Below are 12539 nucleotides of genomic sequence, written 5' to 3'. Positions count from 1 at the left end.
GATAGCAAAGCCTAGGATTACAGAGTGGCCACACAAAGCCCTTGTGCACTTTTACCCCTCCCACATGGGCTATGCAAGCCAAGAATGCCAGACAGATGATTTCCACAACACCAGAACTCCCCAACCTTTGTCTTTTAATTCAAACCCCGTGGAATATCGTAGAGTCCTTTTCAAGGCCCAACAAGCAATCCTACAGCAGCCAGTAGTAATTCAGGGCTGCCAAGGTGGAGTCAGTGGCCAGTTTTGAAAGGCACCCTTGAAACAGCCCTACGCCAATGTAGCAGGTTTGAGATCATACACTGAACTGTAGGTGTGTTAAACTGCTTGCTAAACATTTCATTTGAGCAAAATTAAGGCTATTTCTACTGGGGTAGCAGGTGCAGGGTTGGTCAAAGCTTCCCAGGTCCCAGGGTCCGCTTCCGAGCCTTGTATTGGGGCATTTGCGACAACCCCGAAGCTTGCAATCTTCATAAGTGAGCAGGAGTCTCCATTCTCATCCCTGGTGGCCTTGATAGCTTTCTAGGTGCCGCAAGTCCGCAATAAACTCAATCCCGGATATATCGAATAATTGCTTATATCGAACTTTCAAAAAATACCCTTGAAATTCCCATGCAAAAGTATAGCAGGGATGTTCGCATTTGTCGAACTCCTGTTCAGCAGAACATTCAATATATCGAACTGTGCACTGGGCCACTACAAGGTGCGCTTCTCCTAATGATCATTTCTCGTGTGCAGAGCTGGGTTGGCTGGGCAGCCTTGGGCACCTGCTGGCGACGCGAATGCTGTAAAACTGCTTGATAGGAGGAATGTCGCGCACGCTTAAAAGTGGTCTAGTCTATCATGCTTGTTTTCAATGCAACATTGCTGTCATGTGGAGAAGCTGACGGTTGGTGCACTGGTTGTTGTGCGGTAAAGCCAGCCTTGCTGACGGAAGGCATGAGACGGCTCTCATGTGGTCTGCATCGCTGGTGAAGCAGACAAAGAAATCAACTGTGCCATATTTTAACAGAGTTATTGCGTTTATATCATGCCAGGGACAGAATTAGACCTCTTATGATCTGCAGTGAATATTCCCAAACCATCGTCTGCAGTAGCTCTGATGAGAACCCTAACGGCACTGAGACACAAGTTCCAAGCTCCGTGAGCTCCAACGCTCTTAGCTGTCCCCATAAAATATTTGGAGCAGGCACTCGCGTCCACAGAGCAGTATGATGAGGTGCACCCAGTTCGCCCTCTTTTTGGAGCTGGGCGCAAGGCGACAAGTGGCGTGCGTGCAGGTGTGCGCGCTTCGTGGGCCGCCACACTAGTGGCGAGCTGCCAGTGTGCCCGCGGGTGGCCCATCGCTGCAGGAAGCCTGCCACCGGCCTGAATACACCTTATTCATGCTTCTGAGTTACACGAGGAGCTCATGTGTTGGCATGTTTTATATATCAAATTATTTAGAGATACCCTTAGAGTTCGATATATCTGGTATCAACTGTATTGCTCACAAATACAGGTGCAAAATTTCTGGATATTTTGAATGGCTTAAAGAAAAGCAGCTTTTCTTAGTTTCCCCAAGAGAAATTGAAAATGTTTAAAAAATGAAACACATGGTTGTGGATTTGCTGGCTAAAAAACGCAAAAATCAATAATGACTCCTGCTTACGAGATTGTTCGTAAGCAAGCTTGGGCGAGCTTAGCAGCATATCCAATAAATGCAATAAGCACAAATTACTTGCAACAGCAACACTGGCTGTTTGCTGTCCGTGACTAACGCCACTACCATCTCTTGGAGTATTTCAGTCGCTTTGCACATCTTGCCAGCGAGATACACCACAGCGTGACTGTCTCAACTGTTCAAGGGAATACTGGTTTTAGCATAGCCAGTGCGAACTGCAGTGCCGTGATAAGGTTATTAGTCTATCCTATGGTCAAAATTGCCCAAAACAACATTTTTCTAGGTCTCAACATGATGCTTCACTCGCGTGTGCTTTGAGCCGAGCAAAGCTCCCCTCAGAAGGTATCTAGAAGCTTGAACTGAGGTAGTGTCAGTTTGGCTTCGCACCTCCAAGTAATGCAGTACAAAAAAAAAAACTGCCTAGATTTTTTTTTTTTGCTAGCAGGTGCTGTACTTTGTCTCTGCAAAGTACCGACCCATTTGCTTGACTGGAACGGCGCAAAGACACAATCACAGGAAAGAAGACTGATAGAAAGAGTGCCTTTCTATTCCTGTGATGCACTTGCGCCGCTTCAATGAATAGCATGAACCAACTAGCCCTACTGCAAGACTTGACGACTGCACTGATAAACAATTTTGACGCTTGGAGTATGGTTCATTGACAAATTTCCTTGAAATCCAGCTGATATCTGAGTTAGTGCTGAGTTAGTGCTTCCATACTGCTCGCTTTTTTCCACCAGTGGCCATTTCACACACAGGAAGCGCTTCCAGATGTCCAACTGTGGTGGACCTTTCTCATCGCTATAAAAGATTTTCAAGCACCACACATACCCTCCTTTTATAGTGTTTGCTCTGTTAAAGTACACATGGCAAGGACAGCGCAGCCTTATATGTTGAAGCTTTTATCTGGTTTCCTCTAAAGTTCATTAAACGTCAGCTGGACTTATCATACAAGCATCCCAAAAAGAACCTAAACATCAACCAATGTTGCCTGCAAGCTTATCTCAGATAAAACAGCTTACATAAGCAAAAGCCTTCATGGCTTTGTGGTATATTCATTGCATAGCAACATATTCAACCATTTTGTTCAGCTTAAACCGTCAGGTAAAGCATTAAATCTGACTTGTGTTCATCCTGGAATATCCGTGTGACCAGCTTTCAGCCCACTTCCTCGCAGGATGAACATCTGAAAGGCGCTATCTCGACGGTCGATGAGATAGGCATTCGGCTACAGAGCCGGAGAACCCGGGTTCGATTGCGGTCAAGGCAGCTTGTTGCGATGAAGGCAAGATTCAAGGCGCCTAAGAGTCCCATGCAATCAAAATTGTTCCAAGTCTTTCACTATGGCATCCTTCACAGCCGATGTAGCTTTGGGACATTCCTATAAAAACCTAAAAGCAGGCGACGACAATCGCTCTCTACTCTTTCATCGAAGCACGCTGCAATAGTTTTCAAAGCAAGAAAAACCTATACAGAAAGCAAGCGCTCGTATAACCTTGAAATCGCAGGAAATTTTCAATGTTTCATTTCTTTTTCTCCACTGCAAAAAAAAAGTTTTTCAAAATTTCTGAATTATTTTTCCTGACCCTCACATCTCTACTTAAAAGGACACCCTGCCCCGAGAACTTTTGACCAACCCTGTATCTATGAATGTCCTCCAAGTACTGCCAACACATTAGTGTAATATGCCCAACGTTAGCACTAAACGAAACTTCTTTCTTCGGTTTGTATGAACACTCACATACGGTCCAACAGCAGCAAACCATCTTGGAGGCAGTCAGCTTGGCTAAGAAAAATCGAGCCGAGCTAAGCAAATAGCAGAGGATCTGCCAAAATTACGCAACACTAGAGCGCCAGAGAACGGGCTCAGTGCAAAAAAAAAAAAGCCAAGCCAACTGCCAGACGGAAATAAAAGATCTTGGAGATATAGTTTCGTGCAGTTTTAGGCATACGAACGCAACAGTTCTTAGTAAGTTGAGGGCCTTATAAAATGAAAGCTATAAAAGATATACCCTACCTATGTCCACTGAATGCAAGCATGTCCAATTCCTTTAATGTGTCTGGAAGATACTAAATTGTACATTTCTCAAAACTACAGGGGGCAGGTACAGAGCAGAAGTAGAGTTGTCCAGGTGACTTTAAAAGGCTGTTCTTTTACAGGAAGCCTACAAGAAATTCTAGCTCCTTGCCAGTCTTTCATGTCTCTAAATCCAACTACATGTACGTATAAAATCATGTGTTGTCATAGCAATGTTTTGTCAGTGTTATGTTGTGCTTTTGAACCTTACCTTAAATAAGAGTCCCGTGTTGCAGCTGTGTTGATACTATGAAGCTAACCGAAAATTGCCCATATCTGGGACGTGTCATGCAATACAAATAAAAAGTTCAATTTTCAAATATCTGTGCATGCTAACAAAATAAAGTGCTTGTTGGTGGTCACACACCATACAGAAGAATTATTACTGCATTCCAGAGAAATTATCATTTGGAATTAGTCAACTTTTAATTGTACAAAACAGAAAAACATTACAATGAGGTTGTGAACCATGAAAAGAAGCTTCTACAAGGAATGGCTCATATTAGTGTAGTTTTAAGCTTGAAGGAAGCTTGCGATGCCCTGGAGGGCAGGCGTGCAAAAACTGGAAATTCCGGTGAGCCAATATAGACTGTGATGCAGTAATCCTGGCCTATGTTAAGGTAATGCCAGCACAGGAATGCCTACAAAGGTGGAACCAGCAAAAGACACAGGACAAGACAGGAGGTCCTGTACCTGTCTTTGCCAGTTCTACCTTAGGAATTATGAACCAACTTGCTCAGCAATTTATGCTCTTGCACAGGAATGCCATTACATGTAAAATTTTCTATGTTCAACAGATTTCATACCTTGTCCAGAAGCACAAATACTCTTCATAAAGATTACAGTGATGTGTGTTGCTGCTCCACAACTTTAAAATTGTAAATTTATGTGTTTTGTACTCAGTGGTTTGAAGCAATAGCCACATGATGGACTTTCTGAAGAATAAATTGTGCCAGCGTCGAAGACATAAGGGCCAAAGAGTAGGCACGACCGACAGTGCACAATTTGTGGTCACGTGGCCATGTGGGCAGTTTGCGAAGACTAGGTGCAGTGCATCCATTGCAGTCCACTTTATTTATCCTAAAGGAAGGAGAGCAGTAGCATTTTTTTTTACCACTTCATTCGCATTACCGCGTATCCAACCCTGTAAGTCCCCAAGTCACTGCTCCTTAAAGACTGAGAAGTCACTTTTAGCGGCTGCTGTAGCCATGTGTTGGGGAACAAAGATCAAAATAACCGAAGGCGGGCCATTTAGGCTGGGAAAGCTTCTGGCATACTGAAGAGCATCAGTTTGCATGTGTGGGGAAGTAGCTCATGAGAGATTAATCATATTCAACCCCATTGTTTAATGAAATAATGTTTAGAGATCCACTCATTAAATCTCTACCCCTCTCTCAGTGTCTGTAACGTCTTGCTTTTAAAAACACACACACAATGGTTAGCGTTCTTTCAGTCAGCTGCTTACTTTACCCATTATGGTATATTTTCATCGACATGAAAATAAGTGTTCTGCACTAAGCACCTGAGCAATGTATCCACTGGCAGGATGCAAGCCTATCCAAGAACAAAGAGACTAGTGCGGCAGCAGGCATTCCAATCAGCTGCAGAACCTATGATATTAATTTCATCAAGCATGGCTTAGTTAAATTTCAACCAGCTGCATGTCTCGTAGCAGCAGCCAACTACAGAAATCTTTCACAGATGCTTCCTTAGAAGCCCACGACAGAACTTGTATACCTCCAGTGGGCGCTACCACAGAGAACACGTTTTCTTTTGTTTGTACTGCTGTTCTATACAACTTTGTATTTAGATCAACAATATTAAAATTCCTTGGCTCAGTGTGTGTCCCGCTGTAATAATAAAGTGAAATTCTGGGACTAGGTAAAAGCCTCTTTCTATATGCAAGAGCTGAGGTTCGTGGTGGATCAGGACGAAGAGCAGGCATGTGTCGCCAAGCAAGCATTGAAGGCTGGCAGTTTCCATCATCACACAAGTATACCTGAATCAGTGGCATTTCTCACTGTTTAAGTGTTATTGTCCCAAATTCAAGAGTTGTCACCACAAAGTGGCCAAAGTGGTATAATGCTCAGTGTTGCTTTAAAAAAATGTGAGGTACATTATGCATTAAAGCCATCAACAAGAATGTTTTTAGGGTGGCCAGCTAGATGCCCAGCCCGCAAGTTCAGAATAAGAGTGGAGAGGAGGCGGCTAATAACTTTGGCCCTTGTGCTTTTCAGGCACCGAGCATCCCACAAAATGTACATGAAACCATCTCCCAGTGTTGCCGTGCTTCCGAGACTAACTCCATTTGTGTTACCGTGCAAATTCACTTGTGTAGTCCCTTGGTACCAGAAAGAAGTAGGGCACCCGCAGCCCATTAGACAGCTCTACCAGACATTTACTAGAGCATATACCAGGGAGCATCATGTATTATCAGAAATTCAATGCTGCTTTGTAATCTTTCCAAGGACAATATGAAATGCGTACTGTTGCAAGTGTTCATTATGCAGCTTGTCGACATGACATGATTATGCCACACTGCATTATGAATGGCACATAGATGCCTTGCACTACATGCAAGCACGCGAATTCAGCAGCTTTCAAACATGGCCAATTCTTCAAATCTGATGAACAAAGTCTATATCACCCTCCCAATGGACCAAGTACATAATGCAGCACACAGCTGTGTTTCAAGTATGAACCCTAGCTTTCTCCCTGGAACCACTAACATTATACTCAATCTAGCTAGGTATGAGGCCAGCACCATATTTAACATCCGAACAGGCTACTTGAGTAAGCAGAGCATGAAAGCTTTCTATGAAGAGAATTTTCACTGTTGGTGTACATATCTCGCTGTATTTGTGCAGCATCAAACCACCGCTAATTAAGGCACAAAGCCCACAACTACATGAGAACACAACGGTACTGTGCTAGAGCAGGCCAGCAGGCCGCCAGGCAAACGCATAGAGTGCAAGCTACAGCTGGAAGACAGCAAGGATTATATTGGCTTGTGGCCTGCATGGAGATAGTTTACAAAGGCCAAAAAGATAGAACTAATGCTGCAGTGTTGCAAACCGAGAACTGCTGATATCATCTAATGCATGTCAAAATGGATTGTCAGTAACTCATGACCAGTTGGAAGTCATTTTGATAACACCACTAATAGGCTGTGTGTGTGTAAGTTCAGTTGCTCTGTCTAAATAGGTGAGATGATGAATATAAGAATGCGCCGAAGTACCATCCTAGACTGCAGGGACTATTTTGAATAGCAGTCCCAAATATGCAGGCAAGCAGAGCAAAAGCTTACAATGATAACTGCAGGAAGAAACTTAACCAGAACGTGGAGCCCCTTCTGTTGTCTTGTGTTCCTGTTTTTAGACCCATTTGCTTGGGCAAACGTTAGGGCTCTTACTTCAAAGGGTTGGAATGGTAAGTAAACAGCTTAACGTATAAGTAATGTGGTCATTGGAAAGACCAACGTAATGCAAGAGCAATGCAATAGTAGCAACACACAGGATTCGTGTAGTCTGTACACATCTCATGACTAAACAGTGCTTTCACTCTGCAGAATGGCTGAACGGCAATAAAGATTTTTAAAAAACTGGCTTGCAAGTAGGGGAACATTCAGAGGAATAAGCAGTGCGAGACACAGCACTACTACTGTTGTTTTTTTTTTTGAGTGGCTGTGGAGACTCTATGGATCATCCAAATAAGATGGCAAGACTGGAAGCGTAACAAATGAATTCCTCAAAAATTTCAATGGCAAAACAAGCCATGTTGAATTCCTATAAAACATCCTTGAACTAGCTTGTGTGTGCATTTGTGAAAAATTTCCACGTTTTCAGATACCGATTCAATAGCCAGAAAATAGCTACACACGAACTGTAAAAAAGCCGAAGGTTTTTCTTGATGCTTATGAAGATCGCATTTGTCTTGTTTGCAATGTTTCACAATCAATCAAATCTTCTGCTGCTACACTTAATCAATTATCACATCATGCTTGACAAAGAAGTCATGAAATGTTCACCATGTACCGTGTATCAGAACCTGTACTGAAATCTAGGATTCGATGGAATCCCATCTGGGGAGGAAAATTCACAGTGCCAAAGGTTTTAGAACAAAGGAAAAATGATCAGATGTTTCAGCACCCATGAACAAAAGATCAAGGCATCCATATAGGTGCCAAAACGTAAATAGTTTTTCCTTTTTCCAACAGCCTTTGGAGAGCATGTTTCTGTCAAGCCACCAGAATGTATACTGCAGCAACAGGTAGTATAACTGGCCATGCCAGCATGTTGTTACTGTTTTCAGCAGTCCTAGACTATTAAGTGCTGTCAGTCAGGCTGACAAACACAGCAAGCTGCTGCTAAACACAAGCCTTGGGCTCCCAGCACTCTGGTCAATGCCAGAACTGTCCAAAACCAGTGGCTTCACAAGGCCACTTAGGCTGACTTGTGCAGTGCCAACAGTGCAGCTTGGTTGCATTATGTTTTTGGAGGTGTGTAGGAATGTTTGCTTATGCTTTTAAGTGGTAACCGCATGAGGCAATAAATGGCAGTAATGTACCACGCAATAGTGCTGGCAGAAAAGAGAGTGCCAATGAATGGCCACTGATCAACACTTTACTCGGTTCTGGGCAGTAACAAAACATAATACCCCATTCAGAAATGACTGAACACTAATCAATGACTGAAGGTATTCTAGATACTACCGGCCGCAAAAGTTTACTGGACGCATGATCGCTGAATTTACTCTAGCTCTGGCTCATTACTGGGTTGCGTGGTATAGTTACCAGCAGAAAGGACAAGCGCATCCTGTGATACCTTGACGCATTTCTGGTGGCTCAATCATGTGACTGCTGCACTGGAATCTTTCCATACACACGTCCCATAAACTCTAGCGGTCAATAGTATGTTATACTCAAGTCATATTGTTCGCAAGAATTGTTTTCCTAGGCTCCCTTTCAGCAGACTGGCATTCTTCCGGGCTAATTGGTATGATTCCTGCTGTGGGTGCCAGCTTGAACTTTAAGAACAGGAATACACAGAACACATTGCTGTGTTCTGTGTCTATCACCCCAATGTTCAAGCTGGCACCCATAGCAGGTTTCAGCAGACTCTGCTATAGATTGCTTTATCATGGCTCCGGCGTCAGCAACCAGCAATAAGAGAAGGTGTAGTATAAAATGTTTTATGCTCATTACATGCCTCGGCACCTCAAAAATGTTGCTTGGTACCACATCGAAGCGCACCTTGTATTTGTGTACTTTATTAGGATACAACTGATGACCAGAAATCTGAATCAGCACTTTCACTGTTTTATGCTGCTTAATGTCTTCAAGCAATATCAAGACAGTTCTTGTCTGACTATCCAAGGAGACTTCACATTAAATCAACTATAATCTAGCAGCATGGAAATGCGCTGCCCTAGACAACAGCAGTCACCACTGTGCATGCAATGGGGAGACCACCTCACGCAGCTATCACTACCGTTTGCAGCCCTTGGGCGCACCTGCACAAGTACCTCAGTCAAAAGTATTGCTTGTTGAAAGTAGGTGCAGAAGTTTAATGTATACAGGAGAACGTTCGGGGCCAGTAACCATTCACAATATGGTGAAAGTACTTTTAATTACAATACAGGAGGTGTGCTATTCCAAGCATTGTTTGCAGTCGTGCTGTCTCAATACTAACAGTTTGAAAGTATGCAGGTTAAGTATCAAGCTCGTGCTATGTCCACTAGGTTTCCTACAGGTAGGTACTATACATAACTGCTGAATCAAAGCATCAAGGCTGAGCATACTTTTCAGTAAACCTGGTAGGTCACATTCAAAGTAAACTGAACCAGGTTGAGTCATAGGTGGATTCAAGAGTTGACGAAGCAAATGTGACGTACTACACACTGTCCTACATCTTGCACGAGCGATGTAAGCAAGTACAGCAGATAGTGTCTACTAACCATAACCATCAAGTTTCCACCTAGAATTACCACTGTTGCAATTTCCCATGCAGAGCAAAGCTGGCTGCAACTTACAATGGCCAGACTATGGGTCTTCAACTTTGCTCAACATGACCCATTCACTACTTCCATGAGAAATCTGTTGAATATAAAACAATTGCCCCCCCCCCCCCCCCCCCCCCCCCCCCCCATCAGACTTCCAAGAAGCAGTACTACACTTATATGCTGCAGTAGTTACCTAAGCAAATATATTCACATAACCAAGCGTATCATGCATACAGTTTCTCCGATTAAAGCGCAAGGAAATCTTATCCCAACACGGTGCACATTTTTTTTTTTCAACCATTAGGCAGACCTACAGTAGCTGCCTTAGCTTAAGTTCTTCCGCCGCGCAGTTCTTTCAGCTAAAACTGTCCAAACCCTATGTCAGCCGACCAGACTGCAGTCATCAGCTAAAATAAAATAAGTCCATGGAAATGACGGGTGCACATCAGTTCACATAGGCGTAAAGACATCAGCTGTTGGGTTCTAACTCCTTGTACACCAAGCTAAATACAAACTTAAGGATTAGAACCTGCGACTTGCCACATGTAAAATAAGGTTTATAGACATTTCCATCGTGGTCATGCACAATTTAAAATATTTTTTTCTGGGCAAACTTGCCTCTTACTGCTTTCATCGTGCTAGTGGTACACAGCTAGCTTTATAGCAACGCCCAGTGGGTGCTATTGGCAAGGTATATAGGTTGAGATTTATTGCTTAATGTACCCTTTTATCATTCCTTTTAACTCCTATAATTGCAGCAGGTACTTGGCACATGGTAGAGAGCCACCCTTTAACTTCGTGATATGATCATTTGTTTCCAGTGTAGTAATAAGCTTGAGATTTGTTTCATGTTTGTATTCACGCAGCCATCTGAAGTAGGATTTGTGCAGGAACGCCAACAATTGGTTTTGAAAGCCATGGCGCTAATTTGTCGTCGCATGCTACAGCGATACGCCCCTGACGAGGTGTAAGGGCGACAAGTAACCAGCCTTAGGTAGGAAGTACTGTCAACAATTAGGCGCATCGAAGGCTGCCGTGGCTGTCCTGAACCCGCCTTAAGTAGGTAGTACTGTCACGATCAGGTGTATAGAAGGCCACCGTCATTGTCACAACCACAGAACCTGCCTAAGGTAGGTATACTGTCAACGAACAAGCGTATCGAAGGCCGCCGTCGCTGTCACGAGCCCAGACTGCACGAAGCAGATAAGGTGGGCGGGTCCGTTCCTTTCGCAGCAGCATGGAGCCCGATGCTCGTGGATGACCGTGTTGTCGCAGATTCGTCAGAAATGTGTCGCGTTTTCCTTTGAGCGTTCTGTGCCAGTGCACAATTTTCCGCGGCGACTGTGACGTCGCTTTTAGCAAACAGCAGTTTTCTTTTTATTTCTTCAAGGATAAGTGCAAGCACGTAACCATAACGCGACTCTTCTGCGTACAGTGACTGATGTAGGAACCTTCGCGTAAAAGAAAATAATCCAACAAGCCATAGGGCCGCCCACGGAACAACTCAAGCATTACATCACTAACCTTCAAAGTGACTGGAAATAAATGAGCATTGGTCGAGACTTCGTGTAGAAAGCTGCCACCTCGGGCGGATCGCTTGATAAGTCTTCCTTTGAAAAACGGCAACAATCTGCAAAAGAAACAAAGGAGGCGAATCACTTCGTTCCAGAACTATTTCCGATGAAGGCGGCAAGCGTATGGCGGAGAACGAACAGCATGTCGCCATTTTGGTCGTCTACGCAACCATACGTTAAGCCTAGGCGAACTACAGCGCACCCAGAGATACCTGGAATGCTTTGACTGAAAATGCGCCCAGCGCGGCATGTAAACACGAAGAAAGTAGTTATTATCACGCATCACAGAGGGCGAAAAGATCATGCTCAGATCGAACACTAAAAGACCACTGATGCCAACCTACACAGAACCAAACAGAACACTCCAAGTGTGGAAACATGGTAGCGTAAGAGAGTATAAATCATACCGATTATGAGCGGTCTCTGGAAGCTTTATGCCGGTATCTTGAAGATATCGTAGTCTGGAAAGAGTAAAATCCCGGGATATTGAGAACTGCGCTTTACCAAAAACACCCCGCTGGCGCTCGACGGTATGCGACTGTCCTGCTGCTTACAAGAAAAAAAAAAAAAAAGAGAGAGAAGAAAGGCACACAGATGGAGCGTGCAACGCTCTGCACCGGGGGGCGGTCCCTCGCTGCTGGCACGTGCATAGTGCTAGAATATTGGGCAGTGTGGCGACCGGCGCCGGAGAGCGGGCGGCAAGAACCTACTTCCGCGAGAGAGCGCGACGTGCAATAGAGGTGCCACGTTCGCCGCTCGGCGCGTAGCGGCCGCAGGGATTGCGGGGGTACAGAGGAGGGGCGCGGTTCTCTTTGGAGCTATTTTCACAAGCTACGCAATTGGTGCGATATTTAATGAAGAGGCTACTTATACCAAGTGCTTAAATTGATCCCTACCATTCCTTTACCTTAATCTGGAGACGCCGTGCACGCTTGGGTAGTCCTGCGGAGCAGCGCGCGATGTTTGAATCGCTATTTGAAAACTCTCAACATTTCTTCTTCCTGCGGACAGCCATAAATCGTCCAGCTGAGCAATTTGTACTTAGTGTTTCCAACGAAGTGTGGTGTTTTGCATTCGTTCTTCCAGTAAGGGAATAAAGGCCACTGCCGACGAGCGCTACTAAAACGCGGAGAAAAACATACACATGCGAATCAAACTTGTGCTACGTAAGGCCTCTTTAAGAACGCCTTATTTTTTTACGAGCCTTATTTACTAACACCTGCTTGCA

The 12539-nt window shown here is 44.2% G+C and overlaps 1 protein-coding gene and 1 pseudogene across 6 annotated transcripts in view; both read right to left on the bottom strand.

Moving 5' to 3' along the window:
* LOC146205473 (RNA-binding protein 12) overlaps positions 1-11753 on the bottom strand; it is a 64029-nt gene extending 52276 nt beyond the window's left edge. Inside the window, exons 1-2 of one of the 5 annotated variants that reach the window (XM_084590164.1) lie at positions 11719-11753; positions 11262-11367 (exon numbers count right to left, since the gene is read on the bottom strand). The gene's annotated coding sequence lies outside the window, so the exon portion shown is untranslated. Of the gene's footprint in view, positions 1-11261; positions 11374-11718 lie in introns of those variants that run through there. The other 4 variants (XM_084590167.1, XM_084590168.1, XM_084590165.1 and 1 more) reach the window with 4 other exon arrangements.
* The window catches only part of LOC146205472 (uncharacterized), a 39419-nt pseudogene that overhangs the window by 13915 nt on the left and 12965 nt on the right, over positions 1-12539 (bottom strand). The window contains exons 2-3 of the transcript XR_014708136.1: positions 11719-11857; positions 11262-11367 (exon numbers count right to left, since the gene is read on the bottom strand). The product of XR_014708136.1 is annotated as an uncharacterized LOC146205472 (transcript). The remainder of the gene's footprint in view (positions 1-11261; positions 11368-11718; positions 11858-12539) is intronic.

Source organism: Amblyomma maculatum, chromosome 1 (genome assembly GCF_055883805.1).
Source record: "Amblyomma maculatum isolate TAMU_Amacu chromosome 1, ASM5588380v1, whole genome shotgun sequence".
Taxonomy (NCBI): domain Eukaryota; kingdom Metazoa; phylum Arthropoda; class Arachnida; order Ixodida; family Ixodidae; genus Amblyomma; species Amblyomma maculatum.
This window is presented reverse-complemented; position numbering and strand designations above follow the sequence as displayed.